The sequence below is a fragment of the Lissotriton helveticus genome, chromosome 9, assembly GCF_964261635.1.
Source record: "Lissotriton helveticus chromosome 9, aLisHel1.1, whole genome shotgun sequence".
NCBI lineage: Eukaryota > Metazoa > Chordata > Amphibia > Caudata > Salamandridae > Lissotriton > Lissotriton helveticus.
Genome location: NC_136070.1, coordinates 873207116 through 873232813, shown reverse-complemented (window position 1 = coordinate 873232813; position 25698 = coordinate 873207116). Strand labels below are relative to the sequence as shown.

Below are 25698 nucleotides of genomic sequence, written 5' to 3'. Positions count from 1 at the left end.
ATCCCAGAGAGTTGGTATCTGACCAGGGTAGGCATGTGGTGTATCCTACCTATTCACCACACCTTACCATCCCCAAAGTAATGAGTTGGTAGAAAGATTCAACCAAACCCTGAAGGGCATGATCAATGGTCTGACCATACCTATGATGTAATGTAAATGTAATGTATATAGTATTTATATAGCGCACTGTCACCCAACGGGTATCCTGGCACTGCAAGTTACCAAGATGTCAAAGTGCTAGAAAAATGTCAAAGGTGCCAGAAAAAGAGCCGGAAAAAGACAGCTATCCCTGAAACTAGTGACGGCAGAGAGAAAAATAGAAAAGAAAAAATGTCTGAAGAGAATATTGTCCTGACAGTGTCTTTTTGGGTTATTCCTCTCTAGGGCACAGCCACGTTTTCAGCTGCTTCCTAAATTGAAGTAGATCCTGATTTTTTCTGATATTAGGGGGGGAGCATTCCACAGCTGTGAGGCTTCAGAGCTAAAATCTCTGCCGCCTGTCCTAGCTCTTTTGAATCGCGTGGTGTTCACCAGATTTGCAGTTGCTGAGCGGAGGCTTCTTGAGGGAGCATACCACGAGAATTTCTCTAAAGTGGTTTAGGTCCCAGACCATGAGCTGCTCTAAAGACAATACAAAGAGATTTAAAGTGTATTCTCTGATGAATCGGCAGCCAATGGAGATCCCTCAGAGCTAAAGACGTTGAGGAACTCCGCTGCCTGTTTAGAGCTAGTTTTGTTGCTATGTCCTGGATTCTTTGCAGCTTTCTTACCAGTACATTGGGTGCTTCCAAGTACAGGGAGTTGAAGTAATCCAGCCTACTCAAGATTACACACCTCACCACTTGTATCCTGGAGGAGACTGGTAAAAGTGGGAGGATCTTTCGCAAGGCTCTGATCAGGGAAACGTAAAGTGCCAACTATTTTGTTGACTTGTGAATCCAGATGAAGGTTATTGTCCATCAATGTCCCCAGGTTGCACACTGTTTTTGCTGGGATAAGTGATTTATCAGAAGGGGTAAGCCGAAAATCAATAGATAGGGGGCGGGCTATGTTATTCGTGGTGCAAAACACAATTTCCGTCTTCTCACCATTGAATTGTAAAAAATTATTTCTGAGACAGTTTGTTGGGCTTTGCTTACACTCATGGAAATTATCCATGATGACTGCTTGATTCCCCTCTATTGAGAACCCAAGTTGTGTGTCATCTGCATCATTTATTAATTCAATGCCAAAAGATTTAATGATAGGGATGAGTAGGCACAGATATATAATAAATAGGATCAGACTTATTGCTGACCCCTGCGGTACCCCCTGTTTAACGGTGTATTTTGTAGATCTAAAAGGAGGAATCGGCACTGCTTGCTGCCTGCCTGTCAAATAGGACTGAAGCCATATTAATACCTGATCCATGATTACTACATTCCTGAGTCTTTCCAACAGAATGCCATGATTCATCGTATCGAAAGCAGCTGACATATCTAGTAGCACGAGTACAACCAGATTGCCATTGTCAGCACGCATTCTTAGGTCATCAAGGACTGTGACTAAGGTTGTTTCTGTTCCGTACTCAGGGCGAAATCCAAATTGATCTTCATTTAGCAAACGATTTCCTTCTTAGAAGAGATAGATGGATTTGCTAACTACTCGTTACAGAATTTTTACTGGGAACGGTAGCAGTGAGATAGGCCTATAGTTGGACGGACAGAGAGGGTCAAGTGAAAGTTTCTTAAGTAATTGAGTCACCATCTTTAGGTTTTTTCTATAGATCTGATACACAAAAGGTACAACCCAGGGACTATCATCATGGATACTCCTCGAGATAGATGGATGCAAATGCCACTTGTGGCAAATGAAAAATGGAACCTACAAGTAGGATGCAGCATAAATCAGCCTGTGGGTTCTACTCATCCCCTCCCCTAGCGTTATTTAACGGATACTCCACACTATCAAAGTTGGAGGAGTGCGATTGATTGCATATCTCTGCAGAGCCTGTAGTTGAGTTAAAGCCCCAGCAGAAGGTTCATCCTCCAATTGTACAGAGTGGGGTGGTCCCCCGTATATTTGACAATAATGTTTTGTCGTGGAACATCGCTGGCCTGGCTGATAAGTTCCTGGATCCCACATGGCAGCAGTTCGTCAAGCAATTTTCTGTAATATGTCTCCAGGAGACATGGCTGGTGAACTGTAACCTATTTTTGGAGGGATTCAAGGCTTTTTTCGTTCCTGCCTCCCCGTAGGTCTGTGGTAGAGCCAAGGGTGGTATGGTTATATATATATCTCTGGCAGTGGACTGCCGGATTCGGATTCTTCCATCTCCAAGTCTGGGTATCCAAGCCATTGTCTTGAAGTCGGGGAACACTAGTATGGGCATGGTTAATTTTTATAATGCTACGTCAAGTATCTAGGGGATTGTAATATTACCCACCTGGGTTCCTATAAAAGGCAGTCTTGCGGCTTTATATTGCATACACTAATGGTGATGAGTGACTTCCATATCCACCCCTGTGGAGATGCTAAGCACACAATAATGGCTGATCTGGGCTGCCCCCGAATGCGGGGGGTTCATTTTGAGCACTCTATCCAGAGGAAGAATTGATCAACTTACTTAATGAATTTGATCTATTGTCATTAATGTCTCTCTCTGGCCCACATAGTAAAGCCCCTATTCCTTGCTTTAAAGGGAGAAGTAGTGGATCCTTTATCGATTACACCTTAATATCATCTACTCTTCAGTCTTTATTTCATGGGTTCACCATTAGGGATAGTGCTTATAGTGATCATAACCCTCTCTGTGTACAACTGGGCGGCCCACTTCTATTTAGAAAATCCAGGGTGGTGACACAGGGCATGTTAAGACCAACGGACGGTAGGCACAGGTCTCAAATGGTCACAGATTTCCCCAGATGGCTTTTACAGCAAGGATTCTTGTGCTGTTGAACTTGCGCTTTGTGTCTCGCAGGGTACCTTATTGAGGGATGTTCTAAGTGTCTTTAACACTGGCTGCTAAGGGGTTTCCCCTCCTGCGCTGAGCTTTGATGTTTCCCATTATACATGACGAGTTGACCTTGTCATGAGCACAGCTCCAGTGTGCCTCATGACGAGTTCACCTTGTCATTAGCATGCAAGTGGTTAATGTCATTTCCATAAAGGAAGGAGAACTTTTAAGTGCACCAGCACGTAGAGCAGTCATTTCAATTCCGAGATGGTTTGATTCAGCTTGCTCCCAGGCGGCACAGAAGCTGAAGGAAGCTCAGAAGGTTACCCCGTGAAATCAATTACATATTCGTGCCTGTCGTGTGGAATATAAACAGGTTCTGGCCACACGTAAGGGTGCCTTAAAGGAGGAGACCTGGAGTGAGCTGTTAGAGACGAGTACTTTAGGGAACAGCTCAAGATTTTGGGGCATCGTTAACAGACCGCTGTTTGAGAAAGATACAGGTGGTGACTTAGGATCCCATAACACGGAGGAAGAATGGGTTTCCCATTTTCAATCTATGTTCAAACGGCTCTACGGTCTATTCAGAACAGATATATAGGGACACTAATACCATCGCTGTGGTCTTTGAGCAGAAAGAGGTTGAAGCAGGCATTGCCGGCCTGACATGTATTAAGGTACCAGGCCCGGACGGCATCCCCCTGGATCTCTATAAATTGGATCCACCTTTTTGGGCTCCAATCCTGTGGCTGTGCTTAACGCTGCAGTCAGGGATGGTTGCCCTGATTCCTGGGCTACTTCTACCATTGTGCCGGTATTCAAGAAGGGGGGATCGCAATAGCACCTTTTGCCATAGACCGTTCTCCCTTCTTGACACAGTAGTAAAGGTAGTGAGAGGGGTGCTATTAGAAAGATTATCCTCCTGGGCAGAGGAGCATAAGATAATTTCTGATATCCAATATGGGTTTCGCCCAGGGCGGTCAACTGTGGCCCAGTGCCTTAACCTTTATTTGATCCTCGGTAAGTATATGATTGCTCGCCAAGGTACGATCTACCTGGCCTTCATGGACCTTTCATCCACATTTGACAGCGTTAACCAGGTCAAGCTGTGGCAGTCCATGACGGCCATGGGGGTGGAGGACAATATTGTTAACTTCCTAGAGGATCTGCACAGGGATACCAGGTACTTCAATTTTGTCCAGTGACTGGCTACAGATTTGATATAGCCGCGGGAAGAGTTCTGAATTGAATTCTTTTCATATTCTCTGAGGGAGGGGATCCAGAGGTGAGCGGGAGGTAACATTCGGGGCTAATTTGTTGAACATTTCCTCAGAAGGAATTTGAAAATGTTTCAGTGTAGCTTGTTGATCTGCGCCTGTTCCCTCCTCCTGTTTCTCCGAATGTATGATGATACAACGCGTACCATCACAACGCGGTATGTTGCATTGCGGTCTTGACAACGCAAGTTGTTACATCGACTTGCGTTGGAGGGGGCTGGATTTAGGAAAAGTGTGAATTACTATTCCAACTCCAGTCTACGTACAGTACGGAAGGTTTTGGAATAGTAATTCACACTATTCCTTAGTCTAGAGCGCCCTCCAGTGCAAGTCGACGTAATGACTTGCGTTGTGAAAACCACGATGTAACCATACCGCATTGTAATGGTTGCATGGTAACGGATGTTTCCCGTTTCTCCAGCAACAATGGTATGACTGGCATATTTCCGTCACCCGTGGTAGATGCTTGGTTCAATTTAAGTTGCAAAAAACACAGTTGATGGACAGAATGTAGAACAATGTCATACATTCACCCCAGTACAAGGATCTGGGCCTAAATCCATCGTTTTTTTGCACTCCACACCACCCTGGGTTAGACACTGGCTATATGCAAATCAGCTCTGACTCTGTGCCTCATGGGAACAGTCCAGTCCGAACTACCAAGCCATGTCTTTCCCAGACTGGAATCAAGCATCCAAGGACCGGTTTCTGGCTATCAGCCTTCATCAGCCTGGATAGCTTGACTCCAGTGGTGTGGAGAGCCTGGGACTCACGTCTGAGCATACCCAGCCCACTCGGGGTGAAAATTGCAAAAAACACAGTTGATGGACAGAATGTAGAACAATGTCATACATTCACCCCAGTACAAGGATCTGGGCCTAAATCCATCATTTTTTTGCACTCCACACCACCCTGGGTTAGACACTGGCTTTAGGCAAATCAGCGTTGACCCTGTGCCTCATGGGAACAGTCCAGTCTGAACTACCAAGCCATGTCTTTCCTAAGTGTGGCAGGGTATGCTCAGACGTGAGCCCCTTGCTCACTTGGCCACTGGATTCAAGATAGCCTGGCTGATGAGGATTATGAATCCGAAACCGGTCCCAGGATGCTTGTTTCCGGTCCAGGGAAGACATGGCTTGGCAGCTCGGGCTGGACTGTTCCCATGAGGCACAGGGTCAGACTGATTTGCATATGGCCATGTCTGAACTGGGGTGGCTGAGTGAGCTAAGGAATGGTGATGGATTAAACCCAGATCAGTTGACTGGGGGTGAGTGTTTGATTTGCTCAAAAACTCCGTCCATCATCCCCTTTTGTATCCCTTTGTTCGCCCTAAGTGTGGCAGGGTATGCTCAGCCGTGAGTCCCTTGCTCACTTGGCCACTGGATTCAAGATAGCTTGGCTGATGAGGATTATGAATCCGAAACCGGTCCCAGGATGCTTGTTTCCGGTCCAGGGAAGACATGGCTTGGTAGTTCGGGCTGGACTGTTCCCATGAGGCACAGGGTCAGACTGATTTGCATATGGCCATGTCTGTACTGGGGTGGCTGAGTGAGCTAAAGAATGGTGATGGATTAAAACCAGATCAGTTGACTGGGGGTGAGTGTTTGATTTGCTCAAAAACTCCGTCCATCATCCCCTTTTGTATCGCTTTGTTCACCCTAAGTGTGGCAGGGTATGCTCAGACGTGAGTCCCTTGCTCACTTGGCCACTGGATTCAAGATAGCCTGGCTGATGAGGATTATGAATCCGAAACTGGTCCCAGGATGCTTGTTTCCGGTCCAGGGAAGACATGGCTTGGCAGTTCGGGCTGGGTCAGACTGATTTGCATATGGCCATGTCTGAACTGGGGTGGCTGAGTGAGATAAAGAATGGTGATGGATTAAACCCAGATCAGTTGACTGGGGGTGAGTGTTTGATTTGCTCAAAAACTCCGTCCATCATCCCCTTTTGTATCGCTTTGTTCGCCCTAAGTGTGGCAGGGTATGCTCAGACGTGAGTCCCTTGCTCACTTGGCCACTGGATTCAAGATAGCCTGGCTGATGAGGATTATGAATCCAAAACCGGTCCCAGGATGCTTGTTTCCAGTCCAGGGAAAACATGGCTTGGCAGTTCGGGCTGGACTGTTCCCATGAGGCACAGAGTCGGACTGATTTGCATATGGCCATGTCTGAACTGGGGTGGCTGAGTGAGCTAAAGAATGGTGATGGATTAAACCCGGATCAGTTGACTGAGGGTGAGTGTTTAATTTGCTCAAAAACTCCGTCCATCATCCCCTTTTGTATTGCTTTGTTCGCCCTAAGTGTGGCAGGGTATGCTCAGACGTGAGTCCCTTGCTCACTTGGCCACTGGATTCAAGATAGCCTGGCTGATGACGATTATGAATCCAAAACCGGTCCCAGGATGCTTGTTTCCGGTCCAGGGAAGCATGGCTTGGCAGTTCGGGCTGGACTGTTCCCATGAGGCACAGGGTCAGACTGATTTGCATATGGCCATGTCTGAACTGGGGTGGCTGAGTGAGCTAAAGAATGGAGATGGATTAAACCCAGATCAGTTGACTGGGGGTGAGTGTTTGATTTGCTCAAAAACTCCGTCCATCATCCCCTTTTGTATCGCTTGGTTCAATTTAAGCCCATCAATAATTGTATTAATCTGTTCGTCAAAGTAGTCAGCAAGATTATCACAGAGCTTTTGTGTCGCTGTGTTCTTACTACTCACACAGGCAGGTTTCGATGCGTCCTTCACTATTCTAAAAATGGTTTTAGCATTGTTAGAAGCCTGCAAGATTATTTTAGCATAGCGTTTAGCTTTTGACTTAATAATTGCGGCTTTGTATAGGACCATTTGCATTTTCAAAGCTTTTTTATCTGTTTCATCATACCCCCTCCTCCATTTTCTTTCTGCGTGTTTACATTCTTTTCTCATCAGTTTAAGTTCCTCACTATACCACAGGCTGATGGTTTGTTTCTATTTTTTTACTTTTTCATTGGTCCAAAGTATGATGTATCTGATCACAGAAAGTCTGATAATTAGCTTCCACTGATTTACTAGAGTCAAACCTATTCTGTTCCAAGAGCAGCGGGATATGTTTATTATTTATCAGCTTGGTCCATTCCCTTCCCTGATGAAGGTGCCCCGATGGGGTTGCTTTGCTACTTACTTTAGGTAGAGTTATCACAAACTGAATCAGAGAGTGGTCTGTCCACCATAAGGGCAGAACATCAACCACCTCCACCTCCGTACAGTTAGCAAAATATTAAATCCTAGTTGTGACCACCTAGGTGTGTCGATTGTAACACCAGATGCTTTAGATTAACATTCTCACATGCTTGCACTATTTCTCTCAGTGGCTGGCCAAGACTCCCATTATCCCAGAGATTAAAATCTCCTAATATAATCAACCGGGGTCCCTACTTGGTGAAGGTGCAATCCATTTCCAACTTAAGACCCCCATTTCTAACAACAACCCACCTTACGGGCATTATATATGTGAAAATGGTGTGGGGTGCCCCCAAAGGGGAAACGTCGCTTACAACGCGGTGTTTACGCCGCATGACCTTTTCCACGCAGCTATTACAACGCAAGTCATTACTATGACTTGCGCTGAATGGCGCTGTGGGATATGGGATAAGGAATGTTGTAATTTTATATTCCAACACCTTCCCTACTATTACGGGGACTGGTGTTGTAATATAAAATTATAAAATTCCTAAATCCGCGCCCTCCAACGCAAGTCGTTGTAAAATCTGCGATGTCAAGTACCGCGATCTAAAAGATCGCGTTGTTCTGACATACATCCCCTCAAAGAACACTGGAGAGTCAGTTTTAGGGACATATGATGCTATAAGTTTTAGAGGGAAGTCCCGCAATGTCCCAGACACATAAATATATTGGCGCTTTAAGTCCATGGGTAAATAATCCATAGTAAAGTACAAAGTTTTCTTTTTAGTATTACCACCCTAGATGCATTGGAGCTTTAAGAGGCAAAATAATTAACTCTCCCCCAATGGTCGGCAAATGTATGGGTTCTGCCAGAAGCTGAGTGGCTCTCCTGTAAAAAAAAGTACATTTCAATGCTATGGTGCTCTAAAAAGAAAGAATGAATCACCACTTTTTAGGAATCCCAAGGATCCTGAAATTCCAGGTCACGCTTTCCATAGATTATTGAATTGGTCTTGCATACATACATACATAACGGGCTGCTAGGACTGACCCTTTACCCAGTTACAGTACTGCTTACAAAACATGGGGTTTCCCCTGAACAATAGCCTCATACATTATGCCTGAGGATCCTTGGTTTCTTGGAAACTCAGCAGGATTCCCATCTACTGCATAATAGCTATGTACAAGGTTCATTCCCGACGTCATTCTAAGTCCAACAGTGGCACAGCAAGCTAAACACCCTAGGGATACCTTTGTGGTATATAAAAATCACATCTTGCTGAGATAGAGAGAGGAGATCATGACTTCCATGCAGACACACTGACCCGAGACCCTGAGCTTCCTACATGCAGAGACTCCAGCTAGCAGTGGTCTGCAGGGTATCCAACTCGAGACCAAGGCAGGGTCCTATAGTCTCTCACTTCAGGTAATTGGGTTGAATTTATCCTAGCAGGATTCTTGGCTTAACACCTACATACATGCTAGGTACACTTAGGTACATCTAGTTAGGGTAGCATCATATGAGTACACATTTTATTGTCATGTATTTTATATACTTGCCTGTATCTATGGTTATAGCAAGATGGTAGAAATCTACCATCCTTTTACTTTACTAGTCCTTCTTATCACCGATATCTGTTACTATCTAATGATTGCTTCAGCACACCTATTTAACACTAGAATAACGACTGTTCAATAAATGCTTATTGAAAAACGTCTGTTTCGTTTATTCTGTGTATCTCCCTGAGACTAAGTGAGCACGAGTGACTGAGCAAAAAGTATTACCCTGTTACCACGATTCTGAGGGATCAGGGTTGGCATGTTCGCAAGTTATCAAGAACTATTCTCTCCTTGATAAGAGGAGTTTCTCGTGGCACTGTGAGCTAGCTGGAATACAGGCCAACATAACTGGTGAGGGTGTTTGGAATCAGGCAGGACACCAAGCCCACAGTGTATGTTGTCTAAATGAGCAGAGCTTATATAGAATTATAAGAACTACACAACAATGGTTATTTGCAGAGAACCTTGGTGTGGTAGTGAGAATGCTCTGGGCCATTTCTTCCAATTTAACTCCGGTCAATAGACCTGTGTAGTAGCCTGACAGGAAAAGGGGTTAACAGCGATTTTAATTTTAAGGTACAGCGTGATCATTTAAGACCACACAATAAAAGTCTGAGTTGATTATTTGAAGTTAAAGGGTTTATTAGAAACTCAAAGCTGTACGGATAAATATCAATCTCAAGAAAATACTGTAAAAATACAAGATTATCAAAGAAAGACCAAAGCTTCATACAATATTGGCCCTCAACAGCAAAGAGCATATAGGGATTTCTGGAGCCGCAATGCAGAAAATAAGGAGAATAATTTAAAGACTGGTCAAATGGTTTTGATCCTTAATACATGGAAAAGATTTGTAACATCTACTGAACCCTACACTAAACTAAGGATATGGAAACCCCTATGGATTCAAGGGAGCTAGAAAGGTGTCAGCATCAGAACCTCCGTAGTAGTTCTCTAGTAAGGTAAGGAATCATGTATAGCATAAAGCCACACAATCAGAGCTGTCAATAGAGGTCTGTACCTCTCCAAGCCTAAAGAGATTCTTACTAACCCCAAGGTGAGTACACTGATTAAAAGGGAGAGGTGTTATGCAGCAGCCAGAGTGACTGAATTGAGAGCGCTGTGTTCGCGGTTCGATCTCCAGGGGCAGCACAACTCAGCTCAGCATCATGTGACTCTGGGCAATAGATCATTTAGTCTCCCAATGGCCCCCAGTGCCTTGAAACCCTTGAGGAAAAATATGTTTGCGCCCTACAAATACAAATTATTATTATTAGGAAATGCACACAGATCATTTGAGAAATATGACCCCATACACATCACAGTACTTTCCAGTTCCCACAAAACAACTTGGTTCCTTGAATACTACTCCTATATATATAATATAGAGAGTCACCTAAAGCTTACCATGTTTCTTGTGAATCCGCCTGTGCTTCATATTATACAGCTAAAATCATTAAGCCCAGAATTGCCATAAGACTCTTTTTAAGGTGGCAAAAGAATATTTGGATGTTAGTAACATCCTGTCCAAACCTTCTCTCGCTCAACAACAATGTGATGAACAGTCGCTGCTGCTAGAGGCTAACTCTAATGATGATCTTCCTGATAGACATAAAATAATGCCCAATCACCTGGCATCAAAAATAAAATGAGCTGCCAACTTAAGTGAATGGCCTCCTCTGGACCTGTCATCCTTTGTTAATACCTTGTGTTCAATTATATCTGGCTCCCCAATGGACCCTCTTTCCCTAGACATGATTTGTCTGCTGGACCCGTCTGTCCTAATGACCATCATGGAGATTCTGAATGCATCTCTGAAAGAGGGGGACTGGTACCTCAGAGATGGAATCATGCTGTTGTGCTCCCTCTTCTAAAAACAAGCCTATTTGAATCCTGAATGTCTCTTGAATTTACACCCCAATTTCCTTGCTATCTTTTTTCTCCAAAGTGCTGAAAAAACATGTCAACACCCAACTTTCATTATTTATGGACGGACATTCATTATCCTCTCCACCCTTCCCAGTCAGGCTGCAGGGCTGGGCACCACACTGAATCCACCATTTTGGGTGAGACTGAACAGCTGAGACAATACCTGGATGAGGAAGGCACTGCTGCACTCATTTTATTGGACCTGATAGTGGTTTATGACATGGTTTCGCACTCTAACCTGGTTTATAGGCTGGAGTCAATAGGCATGACAGGTTCAGCACTTAGGTGGCTTAGCTCCTTTTTAAAAGGACAGCATGTTTCCAGTTTTTTTCATCCAATTTGAGGTCCCAAACACAATCCTTGACATTAGGTGTCTCACAGGGATCCATTGTAAGCCCCTTACTGTTCAACATCTATGTTTGCCATTTGGCGGACTTAAAAAAGAGTTGTGATCTCACCATGTTTTCATATGCTGATGATACTCAGATCATCTTCTCCCTGTCTTTGGCACAGAGACATGACCCATCCTTACTGCATCTGGAGATGATGAAAATTGCGGCTTGGTTGAACCTAAACTCATTAAGCTTAAAAGTTATAGGACTGAGCTCCTAGTTCTAGACAGCAACTGCTCCCTTTGGGGTCCCAAACACTGGTCTGACTAGCTTGGGACCCTTCCCACCCTAAGATCTAAAGTAAACAACCTGGGATTTCTTAATGATGATAAGCTCACTATGAAAATGCAGATAGCTAAGGTAATGGCCACTTGTTTTACAGTCCTTAGATGGTTGAAAAATATTCCAGGGCTCATTCCCTAAGTGGATAAGCGGACTGTTATTCAGGCTTTAGTTATTTCTTGCCTGGACAAAGTACATGTTCTGTATTTAGGCACTGATAAGTCATCTATACAGCACCTACAAATTGTTCAGAACACTACTGCTAGACTGCTTTAAAACGTACCCAGATATGTTACTGTTTCTCATTTTCTTAAAGAACTTTATTGGCTTAAGGTGGCCAAATGCATTGAATTTAAAGCATTGTGCTATATGTTCAAGGCCAAATTTGGCCTCGGACCTTGCTATGTGCTGGGACTAGTATCTCCTTATCTGCCCACTCAACCACTAGGATCCTCGCCCCAAGCCCTGTTCGTTGTCCCCAGGTTTTCCCTAATCCATATGAAGAGTCACTCCTCTGCCTATCTGGGTCCTAAGCTCTGGAACTCCCTACCAGATGTCTTTAGGAACTGTAAATCATTTCTTACCTTCCGCAAGATGCTGAAAACTTGGCTATTCTGAACTTTCTCTGTGTTACAGCAAATCTGTGACCACCCTACACCGGGAAACCCTTTGATGTAGCTGTGCGCATTACAAGTTGCATTACAAGTTGCTAATAATAATAATAATAATAATATTCCAGTCTCTGCTTCCAAAGCAACCTTGGGTTACTCCCGTCCTCTGATAGTACTAACCAGTAACACCACTGTTGTTCTCCACTAAAAGAATTTGACCTTGCCAATTCTTCCTCACCTCACTATCTCAGAAATACAATGTGCTTTCCACAAACTTATGAATTCCTTTAGACTCCACCTGCAGAGCAGAAAACATGTAGAAAAGTAACTTTCATATTAATATTAATTGTCTCAAATGTGAGCTTAAGGCCCACAGTCATGCTAACTTAAAGTTTTTTTAATGCAAATTAGCTCTACAGCCTACATGTAATCCAATAAATGAAATCTTTGATGAATGAATCAAGCTACAGAATACTGTAAATTGATACCTATATGATTAATTGAAAATGACAACTGGTCACATTTTATACAAAAAGCATTGAACACACATATGATTGATTCTCACTAATCCTTGGTGCATGCACTGCATTAAATAGATTTTAGCACACCACCTTACAATTTAAACCTATAGAAGATTATTATCAGCAATCCGGATATTTCTGAAAAGGAAAAACTTTAATATTCACACATATATATGTTGAACACTCAATATATGCACTTTCCATACCTTTGGTGCACCATATCTCATTAGTATTATCGCCTCATATGAGTACATAAAACCAAATGTAAACATATATATATATGTGGCCTAACCAATCGTAAAAGGATGGAGCCAAAATTATGCTAATCCAATCCCCCTTCTGATGGTGATCAAGCCAACACAAATTACAATCATTATCAGATTATGCCTAGTGGTCTGTCTTGAACATCTTTCATCTAGACTCCTCTAGATGCTTCTTCCCATCATAACATTTGCCTTGACATTCTTCTAACTCCACTTCTTTTTTTTTTATAGAGTTTTATATAGTGCGAACTTGACCCAAGTCGGGTATCAGAGCGCTTTACATAGCACCAGTTGCGTTACATTAGGATACATTCATTTTTGTTAGGCATGAGGAGATTAAGTGATTTGCCCAGAATCATAGGATGTTCGGCGTCATTTCCGATACTTGAATCCGGTTCATAGATTCAAAGTCGACCGCCCTAGCCGTTAGGCCAACTCATCTCTACATCTGTTCTTTTCATCCTCACTCCCTGTCTAACTTGAGCATGCTGATACCCCTTAAAGATCAGGAATAGGAATATCACACAAAGGGCGATTGTCAAAAGAGATTTCAAAATGGCACCTATAATTCCACTTTACAAACTTCCAAACCATCAGCCTATTAAAGCAAATCCATTTCCAGTGGCTTCCCAAGCATGTGCCACTTCCAACTCTTTCAAATCCTTTGCCAATCCAGATCTATTCTTAACATATTTCTCCAAGTCCTTACTTTCATCTGGGACATAAGACTCCACCACCTTTTGCAAGCAAAGGGTCTAACGCAAATTGGTTTGTAAAACCATAGACCTTATCGTAATAATCTCAGTATTCATATGTAATAAGGAATTTGCTGTACTAGTATCCATTTTGTCCACTATTGTGGACAGCATTCTAATTTGCAAATCATTCAGAATTACTCTTACAGATGGAATTAAAGCAACAAACAAATCTACTTCTGCTACACTTATAGCTTGGTTTGTTCTGGATTTCTTTTTCCATACAGGATCATTAAAATGTTCCACATGATAAATCTTCGATAAAACTTTGAAAAGATTACAGGTACCATGCCATCCATATGGCATTTTAAAATAAGCATTCTTTCCACAAAAAAAAGACTCAAGGAATCACAGATTCCTGTCCCCTCCATCAAACAAGAATTCTTTCCTCTCACTCCAAAAGTATGTTCACATTCATTTTCCCCTATAAACAACAGATCTATATAACTCTGATCAATGTGTATACACAACTACTCTTTGTGTTGCTAATCTAAAAATAATGTGGGTAAATTTCCTTTTTCCTGATGTTCAATTTCTTCACAACTGCAATTGTGATCTTTAAGATCGTGCTCTGTTTCAGTTTTAGACATTAGCACTCTCCATTTGTCCTCCACCAAATAAAAAAATGGATTCTCCACATCTGACATCAAACAAGTCAAATTATGTTTATGTGTATACGCAGTGCCTAGTGATTTAAGGGATACAAAATATTTGCCTGTAATTTCTGTACCTTTCAAATAAGGATTCTTAATAAAAATTTGATAAGGGGAACTTGTGGGAGAACTACATCATTATTAAAAAACAGAATATTGAAAATTACATTATCTATGAAGTATACTTCATAGAAGACTACAAGAGATAAAATATGTCAGAGGGAGAGGATGATAGGTAATACCGGCTGAAGCAGAAGCAGGTAACTGAATACAGACATATCCTGGAACATACACACGTCATTATCATCCACAAAGGATCCCCAATCCGGACAGGGAAGTTTATTGGATAGTCCTGCCAGATTCCAGGACAATAATTTTATTACATCTACTTTGGGGCCCTTGATTCCCCCTCATTTTGCTCATTATTTTGCTCCTCGTATGGCCCAATTTCATGCACAGTACTCTGCAAGAGAATACCCTCCTCGTTGGGTCCAACCACTAGTTCCCTAGAAGGTGGGCAGTTACCTCCAGCATCTAGAGTCAGCATAACCACCTCACATCTTCCTCCCTTGCTATCCCCTATTTCTACCTGTGTCCGTCTGCCTCGGTCGACCCCCTCTTCCTGCTCTGCCTCGTAATCTACCTCGATTGAGCCCATATTTTTACTATCCGGTTGACTCTGACTCAGTCAGTCCACCGAATCTAAGCAGCTAAATCTGTTGTGAAGGGGGACAGCCTCAATTAGCTGGAGTTCTCTAGGCCTTCCCTGGCTACAGCTTGACCTTGCTAAGGGACCTACTAAATTCCATGCTGGGTCTGGCACTAGAGCAGGGGGATAGAAGTACGAGAGGGGGAGCGACTGGATTGCTGATACCGGTGAGGGCTGTGTCCACAGACATATATGAGACACTGTCCGTGTATCCCTAAAATGAATAAGAATACAGTCCCCCGTGTGGTCCTTGATTCTGTGGCCCACCCATGATACCCTTCGAACATGTAGGATTTCACTTTTCACGTACAGCGGTAATGGTCTGTTTTTATTGAGCCAGTTGGTAACTTTGTTCTTTAGAGCAGTATATGACTCTTCGATGGCGTTCATCGTCGGTGGTACCCCTACTAGGACTACAACAAGAGGGCTACATTCTGGGGGTAGATCAATTTGCATGCTTGTTATTTTAGTAGTGCCTTGGGAGTTTACCGGAGCATTCTGAATATCTCTAGGCTTTTCCTTACTTTCGGTGTACCTATCTATCTGGTTTGTAACCGGTCCCTGTGTGACTGGTGGAGAGCTCCTAACGCCCTGATCCCACCGGCGTGGCCCAGGCTTGCTTTGGAGCCCCTCTCTCGCCATACCTCCCATTAAATTATCTGGGCCCTGGGGATGGATAGTCGGGCCGTTACTGGTGCTATTCCCAAGCTGGGGCCAGCAGCACAGGCCCTTCCCTCCCCCACTAGGCCATCTATACGACCAACGGTGAACAACCTTTACAACAAAACTTTTACAACGCACTACCATTACAACGCGGTCATTACAACGCAAACCATTACAACGCATTGCGCTGGGAGCGCTCTAGGATAGGGAATAAGTTTAATTTTCTATCGAACACCTCCCCTAGTGTCCACGGGGACTGGATTTGGAATAGAAAATTAAACTTTTCACTATCCAGCACCTTCAAGCGCTATTCGTTGTAAAGGTTTGCGATGTAAAAACCGCGTTGTAAAGGCAGGCGTTGTAATAGCCTGCGTTGTAACGTCATACATCCCGACCCCCAGTTGCTGCTTCCTTCTCCTCACCTCCTACGGTGGGCATTAACAACAATCCCTCTAACTTCTCCAGTCTGACATTGATTAATGACAATTTGTCCATTAGCGGCTGCAATAATGAAGAAACACAGGCAGCTATTTTCTGTAGTTGCGCTACATCCGGGTCCACCAGATCAATTATATAATCCTCTCCTTTAGGGGTATTTGCAGTCGATACGTTATCCTGTGGGACTTCAATAATCGATGTGTCCACCATGGGTGACATAGTCTGTTTACACGACTTGGATATCTTGGGTTTCTTTCCCTTTTGCTGCAATCCTCCTCGAGTGCCTCCTCTTTTCCTCTTCCCCATCCCCACTTGGTTTGCGAGCGTAGCTGTGAGGACTCTTTGTGAACATCAGCCACACAAATTACTAAATTCTTTGTTTGAGCAGACAAAGTCCTTGCTGATTTGACACGGACATTCGAAGAACCTCCTTCCATAGTACATAGTGGGGGGATAAGGGGTTGCTGAGGGATTGCATTTTCCCGCAATGGTTCTAACAAGGAAACAGGCTGGAGCGGTGCTTCTGGGGAGCGCGCATTGATTATAGGCCCCAGGGATGTACGTTTTGAAAATGCCGGATCCATGGACAAACATCGTTTGGTGATGGCAATTTCATGCGCTAACACGGACGTGGTCCTAATTATGAACTGATCAAGAGTTCCAGCCACATACCCAACTCCTGTGCCTTTCTTTCCTCTTCCTTCCCATGTTGCCATATTGGCCCAGTTCAGTAGTTGGTTCTATTAACGAGGACTAGTAGTAGTAAGTCATGTACAAGTTATAAAGCCCACTTACCGGGGAATGCTTCCACCGTTAGAATTCGTGTTCTTAGAGAGGTGGCCAAGCCCAGCCTCTACCTGGCTCTAACGGACTCAAACGGGCCCGCCCTTGACCCTGGCTTTGCCCGGCACGCGCCCGCGCGTGTCCTGCGTCGCTCAGAAGCTCGGAAAATTAAATCCACCTGATAACGATGTTGGAGGGGGAGGTGCTGCCGGTCCGCTGGTGGCCCCTTGGATGCTGGGGCTTGTAGCCCTGGTCGTGAGCCTGCCCCCACAGCTCCTCTGCTGCCTCACTCGCCAAAGTGTCTCCCGCAAAGCGGGAGGCGCGAGATGTTGAAATACCCGGTAGTGAGGGGGAGGGCTGCCGGTCCGCTGGCGGCCCCTTGGATGCTGGGGCTTGTAGTCCTGGTCGTGAGCCTGCCCCCACAGCTCCTCTGCTGCCTCACTCGCCGAAGCATCTCCCGCGAAGCGGCAGGCACGAGATGTTATAATACCCAGTAGTGAGGGGGTGGGCTGCCCGTCCGCTGGCGGCCCCTTGGATGCTGGGGCTTGTAGTCCTGGTCGTGAGCCTGCCCCCACAGCTCCTCTGCTGCCTCACTCGCCGAAGTGTCTCCTGTGAAGCGGAATGCGCGAAATGTTGAAATACCCGGTAGTGAGGGGGAGGGCTGCCGGTCCGCTGGCAGCCCCTTGGATGCTGGGGCTTGTAGTCCTGGTCGTGAGCCTGCCCCCACAGCTTCTCTGCTGCCTCACTCGCCGAAGCGTCTCCCGCGAAGCGGGAGGCACGGGATGTTGAAATACCCGGTAGTGAGAGGGAGGGCTGCCTGTCCGCTGGCGGCCCCTTGGATGCTGGTGCTTGTAGTCCTGGTCGTGAGCCTGCCCCCACAGCTCCTCTACTGCCTCACTCCCCGAAGTGTCTCCCGCAAAGCGGGAGGCGTGAGATGTTGAAATACTCAGTAGTGAGGGGGAGGGCTGCCGGTCCGCTGGCGGCTCCTTGGATGCTGGGGCTTGTAGTCCTGGTCGTGAGCCTGCCCCCCACAGGTCCTGTGCTGCCTCACTCGCCGAAGCGTCTTATATAGTAATTATATAGCTGTTACATATTTAAGATTTACTGCAGGGATGCACAGGCTGATGGAAACAGTGGTTTTCCCGATGATGGCGTTGCTCGAGTCCCAGCAGCGGCGTCTCAGGCGTCCAAGGCGAGATTACAGGCGAGGTTACAGCACTCGCAACACTTCTTAGTCTGTATCTCACCCCCAAATCCGCGCGCAGTCTTCCTACTTGTCAGAGGAGACCAACGTTGCCCACCTGTGGTGCTCCGGGATTCCACAAGTCCACCGTCAGAGCAACTGAGCTCGTCACCATTGACTCGCAACCCTCCGCCCACCACTGTGATCTGCTGCTCTCTGGTACCTCAGATGCCTCAGGTGCCTCAGGTGCTCAGTGTGGGGCTGGGGGGCAAAGCTACCGTGTTCCATGGGGACTCAGTGAGACTCGGTGGTGACCCCTGTGAACCCCTTTAACCAAACAGTTGGGGCTCTGGTACAGGTACTAGAAGGCGCGTGGCGGTCAGCATCTTACTTGAGGCTGCCTTGGCTTGCCTCACACCCATCTCAAGCTCCAGTGGTGCCCGCTGATAATCACATGAAATACTCACTCTCAAGGATATTAATATGCAATAAATAGGAAAAACATGAAGTCTTGCTTGTTTCTCTACAGCTATCCTCTTGCGCTCTCAGGGACAGGCATAAAAAAAGTGACTGCATGCACTCTTTTCACCAATTGAAAAAAGGTGAGACGATTAACCACTGTGTCCATCTCTAACTATTTAGGTTAGAATTAAATAGCAATTTAGGGTATGCAAATGAAAAAAACTTCTGACTATAATAACTAAACAGTTGTATGTGCTTTCACTCAGGATTATGAATATGTTTTTTATTTTTAATCTCAGGACAAGATTATCGACACGTCCTCAGAAATACTACAGAACTGAAGGGTGAGAGCAAATAAATCATATGTATGTTTAGAATGATGATCAATCATGTCACTACCAAACAATAAGACTGATGTGTTTTTAACCCATATAGGTAGTGACCGTACTGAAAGTGAATGCCTATCTAACAGACTACCAAGTCGAAGCAAAAAAATGAAGGAAAAAGGTAACAATATAATCAGGATCAATAGTATAAATTGGCAAGAAAATTAACTCTACTCACATAGATGTGGAATACCTACTGTTCCATCTCTTTTCTATATTATATATAGGAATTAAATTTTGATATTGTATCATTGAAGTGCGTACAATCTATATTCTACAGGAGCCACACCGCCCGAGTGCTGTAGCACCGGTGAGTGCAGTAATTTATTAGTTGCAGCGTGAAAGGGAATGAATGGATGTCATTTAACAATATAAATACAAATGTGATAGCAATGAATGAATTTGGGATCTCTCGGAAGCTCTATTGGGAGTTGTATTTGTACTTATGAAATGCTACAGTCTATGGCTTGTTATACATCATTAATTTGGTAATGATGTATAGGCCTGTGCCTAGTACACATTAAAGATATTGGTTTAATAATTGTCATGTATCCGTTGATCATATATATGTTGTGTCTATAAAGATGTCGTATGTTTTTAATTTTTAAGTGTGGAATAATGAAGATAATTGTATTATGCAGGAATATCATAACGGAAAGATTATGAAACATTATGGAAATGTCCCTGGTTTTTATGTATATCTATACTAGTCTTTTTATGGTAGGCTTATACATACTGCTGGGATAAGGAAAAGGAAAAGTGTTAGTCCTGAGGAAGGTGGCATTATTTCTCACTGCTCCACCAAAGCGCGTTGACACACAAAATCATTGTTAAATTTGAGAAGAGTCAGCGATCAGTAAAAGACAGGGAATTTCTTCTCCCCTGCAGGGTGCTGCCTACGATAACTCAGATTAACAGATCAAAGAAAAAAAGTATTGTCTCATGTAATTTTCCTGTCCGAGGGGTTGCTTTCTGATGAATTGTTGATTTATGAAATTACTCATATGTTTTTTTAAAAATGGTTTTGTTTTTATGATTGTTGATGACGATACATGTTTTTTTTGAATTTTTGATATCACTTATTAAATGTACACATAAGTGCGTACACATTCTGAGTAGAGCTTCTTTGTTTTTTTGAATAATTAGCGTATGGGTGGTTTCATTATATGAATGATGATGATTGAAATGACATTTCCAGAGGGTAATTTTTTTTAAACAATATCATTAAACTCCAAAATGTTGATTCTGCTATACTGTTTAAATACCTTTAACATCTCTCATAGTATGTATGAATTGTCTCTTTCGCATCCTCGGTCGTCCGATCGATCTTGACCCAGTCAATATCTTGGGGTGGCACCTTAGACTTCAACCAAATCATTACCTGATCATACTTCCTCATCACTATAGCTGAAGGACCATTAGTCGCAGGATCTCTTGTTAACTGTCTTTTGGGCCACTCTACAGCTATTTTACATGCTGTCCATAAAACACATGGGACCCCAATATCAATAAAGGTATTCAAATCAGTCTGCAAAACTTTTGAAATTCCCACAAACCACTCAGCTTGTTTTTATCACCCCACAGGCTTCTATCTTAATTTAAAAAAATGTATATATAAATGAAGCAAAATCACTCCGGCTCATGGTTAATATATATTTAACCTCCACTAGGTACCTCCCATAAAGGGAAGCTAATATTTTCCCCGTTCTCCGGGAGGAGGCGTCTCTCTCGTCGTTCTCTTGGGAGTCATTCTTTTTTAGACCAGAGGAGTGTTTATCTTGCTTATTCTAGACGCAAGTATTTTAGAATAGATTTTATTATCGCAATTTATAAGTGAAATGGGTCGGAATGATGCAGGCAACAAATCCGGTTTCCCCTTTTTTTTAATCACCACTATGGCTGTTTCCTGCCATGATTCAGGGGGATATCCCCTTTTAGCCAATTGAAAAATTTGCAGCATATCTTGTCAAATTGTTTGGCCTTCACTCCACTGTGAAAGTGGATTCTGGCAGCTATGGGTTTGCTGGTGAGGTAGAGGATCAGCTGGGTGTTGTTGGCGTAGGAGATTTTGATGATGGCCATGAGTGGGGGCCATGTAAATGTTCAAGAGAGTGGGGCTCAGGGAGGGTCCCTGGGGTACCCCAGAGGTGATCTCTGTAGGTTCTGAGAGGAACTAGGGTAGTCTGACTCACTGTGTTTGGCCGTTAGGGAAGGAGTGGATCCAGTCCAGTGCCTTGTTGCAGATGCCAGCATTGTGGAGCCTCATGAAGAGGGTGGGGTGGGAAATGGTATCAAAGGCAGCTGAGACTTCCAGTAGGATGAGGGCTGCGGTTTCTGCCTGGTCAAGGAGAGGGAGGATGTCATCAGTGGTGGTGAGTAGTGTGGTCTAGGTGCAGTGGTTGCTTTGGAAGCCAGATTGGGAGGTGACCAGGACGTTGTTCTCTTTGATGAAGTTTGAGCGTTGGATGTTGTTGGCCTTTTTGATGACCTTGGCTGGGAAGGGGAGGAGGGAGATGGGTCTGAAGTTCTTGAGGTCTGCTGGGTCAGCAGACGACTTCTTCAGAAGGGGTTGATCTCAGCGTGTTTCCAGTCATTGGGAAAGGTGGCAGTTTCGATGGAGCAGTTGATGGTGCAGCAAAGCTGAGGGGCGACGGAGGCTGCTCTATGGAACATGTTGTACGTGCAAAGATCCGATGGGACTCCTGAGTGGATACTCTTCAGGTCCCGAGTGTGTTGTCTGTGGTGAGCAGAGTCCGGTTGAGCATAATCTGTTGGGGTGTGGTTGGGCACCATTGTGGTGGGTGTCGTGGGATGATCTTGTGTGTCAAAGCCGTTGTAGATCTCCCTGATCTTGTGGTGGAAGAAGGTGCTGACTTTGTTGCAGAGGTCTTGGGAGGGTGGTACGTCTGTGGTCTCGCTGTTGGGCCTGGCGAACTCCTTGACAATGGTGAAGAGTTCTTTGCCGTTTTGTGTATTGGTGTTGATTCTGTCTTGGAAGGCTGTTTTCCTTGTGGTTTTGAGGAGAAGGTGGTGTGTGTTGACAACAGATTTAAAGGTTGAGCGGTTTTTTGTGGTTTTGTTGTTCCTCCATCTCTTCTCGAGTTGTCTGTAGTTATGGAGGGTGGGAGTGAATCAACTGGCTTGCTTGGAGTGTTGCTTGCATGGTGTCTTCTTCAGGGGTATCAGAGTGTCACCGCAATTGACGATCCATTGGTGAAGGTTGTGTGCTGCAGTGTTGGCGTCTGTTGGTGTTGGTTGAGTAGTCGTGCTGAGGAAGTTGATGAGATGTTTTTCAGCTGCCTTGTTCCAGCTACAAAGGGGAAGGGGCGGTGAGGGCGGTGATGTATTCTGGGAGTGGAAAAGGCGAAATGCACACAGTGGTGGTCGGTCCAGAGGAGTTCGTTGGTGTGGCTGTAAGTGATGTTCCCCCTGACGGAGAAGATAGGGTCAAGCATATATCTGACTGTGTGAGTCGGTGCAGTGACAAGCTGCTTGAGTCCAATTTTGGCAAGGTTCTCCAGTGGGAGGCAGTGTTCTTGTCACTGGGGTTGTCTAGGAAGATGTTGAGGTCTCCAAGTAGGATGTAATTGATGGATACAAGAGCCTTGGGTACGATGAGGTCTACGATGGTGTAGGTGAAGGGCAGGCAGGGGCTGGGGGGCCTGTAGATGAGAGTGCCACAGAGGGTGGTATTGTGGTTGGTCTGGACCTGGAAGTGGAGGATTTTCATGGTTGTCATTGGCTTGTGTGAGTGAGTGGTCAGTCTGAGAGCATTCTTGTTGACAATGGCGGGAATGGCAGTGGCGATGTCCGGTCCAGAACAGAGGTTGGTCCATATTTCCATGAAGAGGGCAATGTCGGGAGAGGCAGCATTGAGGAAGTCCCAGGTTTGTGGATGCAGTTGAGCTGGTCGGGTGTGATTTTGATTGGCTGGGAGGTGAAAGGATCTGGCTTGTTGGCATGGGTGAAGGTATGGCTGCATTCTGGCAGGAGATGGGTCCTTTGGTCTCCTTCAGCGATGCGATGTGGCAGGTGGTGTGGCATCCTGAGTTGAGTGCAAGGAGGGTGCTGGTGTCGTAGCAGTGGAAGGTTCGAGAACCAGGGTCCCTGGTGCTTGGCATGGTCCAGGCACAGACGAGCGCAGATGGGCTTGGCTTTAGCCATTAGGTAGTGTTGTGGGGGGGCTGGACAGCTGGGAATTCTGAAACATGGAGCTGTAAGGGTGACTGGAGGGGTTTGGGGCCGCGAGGGATAACAGCAGCAGGCTCAAGAGTGGCATGAAAAAGAGAAGAAAAGGCAAAAGCAACAGCCGGGAAAAATGCTGAAATAAATGCAGAGAGCAGAAAAAGCAGAACAGAGAGACAGAGGGGCAGCCCAGCAGCAGAACAGTGATGCTCTACCACTAGATCACCAGGGATGAGGTACAGGCTGGAGCCTGTGGGTAATGGAAGGCCTTGAACTCCTGAACATAAGGTCAGCAACAGCAACCAAGCGGAGCTGTGCGGTGAAGGTAGCAAATCCACTAGACCACAGGAACTGTAAGTGAATCTAGGACTGTACAAACAATAGAGGTCCCAGGAACGCACGTCCCTGAAATTCCTCCTATCATGTTTTGATTCACTCTGATAGTCTCCATCACACTCTAGTCCTTTTTCACAGCAGAAATCCCTCTTGTTTTAGGGCTCGCATTCACTGGTGCAGTAGGCAGTCCGGTATTCCCACCTTCAACATTGCTCCGACCTCCCTCTGTTCAAATATCAGTATAAGAGTTGGTAGCTCAGACATTAACACGTCTGAAAGACTGTTACTAGTAATACTATTGATGCTTTAATTTTTCTCTCAGTGCTCTCTTGTTTTATCCTTCCTTCACTTTTTGGTCTCTTTTTCCACTTCTCTACGTTGTAAAAATGGGTATAATTTTGCTCTTTCTATCATGTCAGTTCTCCACCTTTTCAGCTCTGCATCCAAGTCTGCATAAGTACACAGTGCCTTTTTCACCACTCCCTTATATATAATTTTTTTTATGGTGTGAGCCACAAGCTCCCAAGCGTTAAGCACTTGAAATTGCGTGGGTCTAGGGTTTGGTTTAATCTCATATAGAATTATCGTCAACTTTTAAATAATTCTCAGATTAAATGTGCCATAACTTGGAAACAACAGTGCACCTTCTTTCACCTTGTGCCAGTGTTCAAGCTAAATACATGTGTGCAACTCTACATTTATCTCCATATAATGACATGTCTTTATGCAGGGCTTCTCCCCCCCCCTCTGAACGTATCCTCTAAACAAACTTCATACCACTTTAAAGCATTTCATTTTCAATTAAAATGTATTCGTTTATACACAAAAATGAATATCTTACTTAAAAATCTTGTTCCAAGTCATCAGCCAATAACAGCAAGCTTCACACCAACAGACCTATCCCAGCACGGAACACTGTGATGACAATCTCAATCCTTGCAACAGCTCACCTTCCTTTGCAATTTTAACAAACACACTCTTTTCAGAAATACACTCGGAACTAAATACAATTCAATAGCAACTATTAACAATTGTCTGCTTTACTAAAGAATCAACAGAAATCAATCATACCAAAGTAACACAAACACACCTTCAAATGAAACCTCATTCTGTGGGGAATCACTCTGATCAAACAGCTTTCCTCTGTGCAAAAGGTCTGTCACACGAATCATACCTCACATTAACCCATCAAGATAAATTTCCCACTCTTGATTGGTCTGTTGGGGATATCTCATGACAAACCCCACAAAACCTCAGCAGACAATTATGATACAGTGTCTTCTACACATTTTAATATCATCCCAGAATCTTAGGCCAAGTTATACCAATACCAAATCCTTCACAAAAAGCACAACACTCACAACATCAACCAGGGCCGGCTTCAGTACTGGTGGCACCATGTGTGACAATGTTTTTTGCCCCCCCCCAATAACCACCTCACCATGGATTCCATCACTACCACCATTTGACAATACCCCCCAAGTCTCCATAACTACTGTCTCTTAGATTGATTTAGTTTTATAGCGCCACGCATACCAGTTTAAATCTGTCAGACACTTTATATCACACATACATTGCACGCAGACAATCATACATGTGTACATCAGTGTATAAGAAATGTTACATAAGACAGAGGCCTACAAGATGTAGGAGTCACATGTCATCCATACTGGTAGGCGGTATGGTATAAGAGTCCTTGGTCTGGTAAAGCACACATTCAGAATTTAAAATGTAACACCATTGTTAGGGGTTTTCTTTAATAATTACAATTGATTGCTACCCAAATTAACCCTTTTTGCAATATTAGGATAAGGAAAGTCTAGGCAGAAAATTTTTTGCTGCAATATATCCCTTGCAGTTTGCATGCAGCTCTTTGATGACAGTTAATAGCTTACTGCTCTATATTAGGATTATAACTTTTAAACTACAAGTAAAAACATGATCTCTCTCACAAAAGCGATAGCCCATTGACCTATTTTATAGTGTATTCACGTGATCTGAATGGGACACGTTCTTTGCAGCAGGCATATTAACCTTCTGCGCTATGATGAGTCAAAACTTCCACTACCAGACAAAGCCTTGGTCCCCTCCAGGAGGAAAATTAATCACCGAAGTTATTGTGACATTTTTATCGATGCTTGAAAATTGCTGGGACTAGGAATGTGGTACTTGGTGCTTTTAAAAGCATAAACATTGTGCCCCCACCCCAAGTCAGG

At 44.3% G+C, this 25698-nt stretch overlaps 1 protein-coding gene across 3 annotated transcripts in view; it reads right to left on the bottom strand.

Moving 5' to 3' along the window:
- The window catches only part of LOC144781938 (cytochrome P450 2G1-like), an 878243-nt gene that overhangs the window by 51665 nt on the left and 800880 nt on the right, over nt 1-25698 (bottom strand). The gene's annotated exons all lie outside the window — the stretch shown is intronic.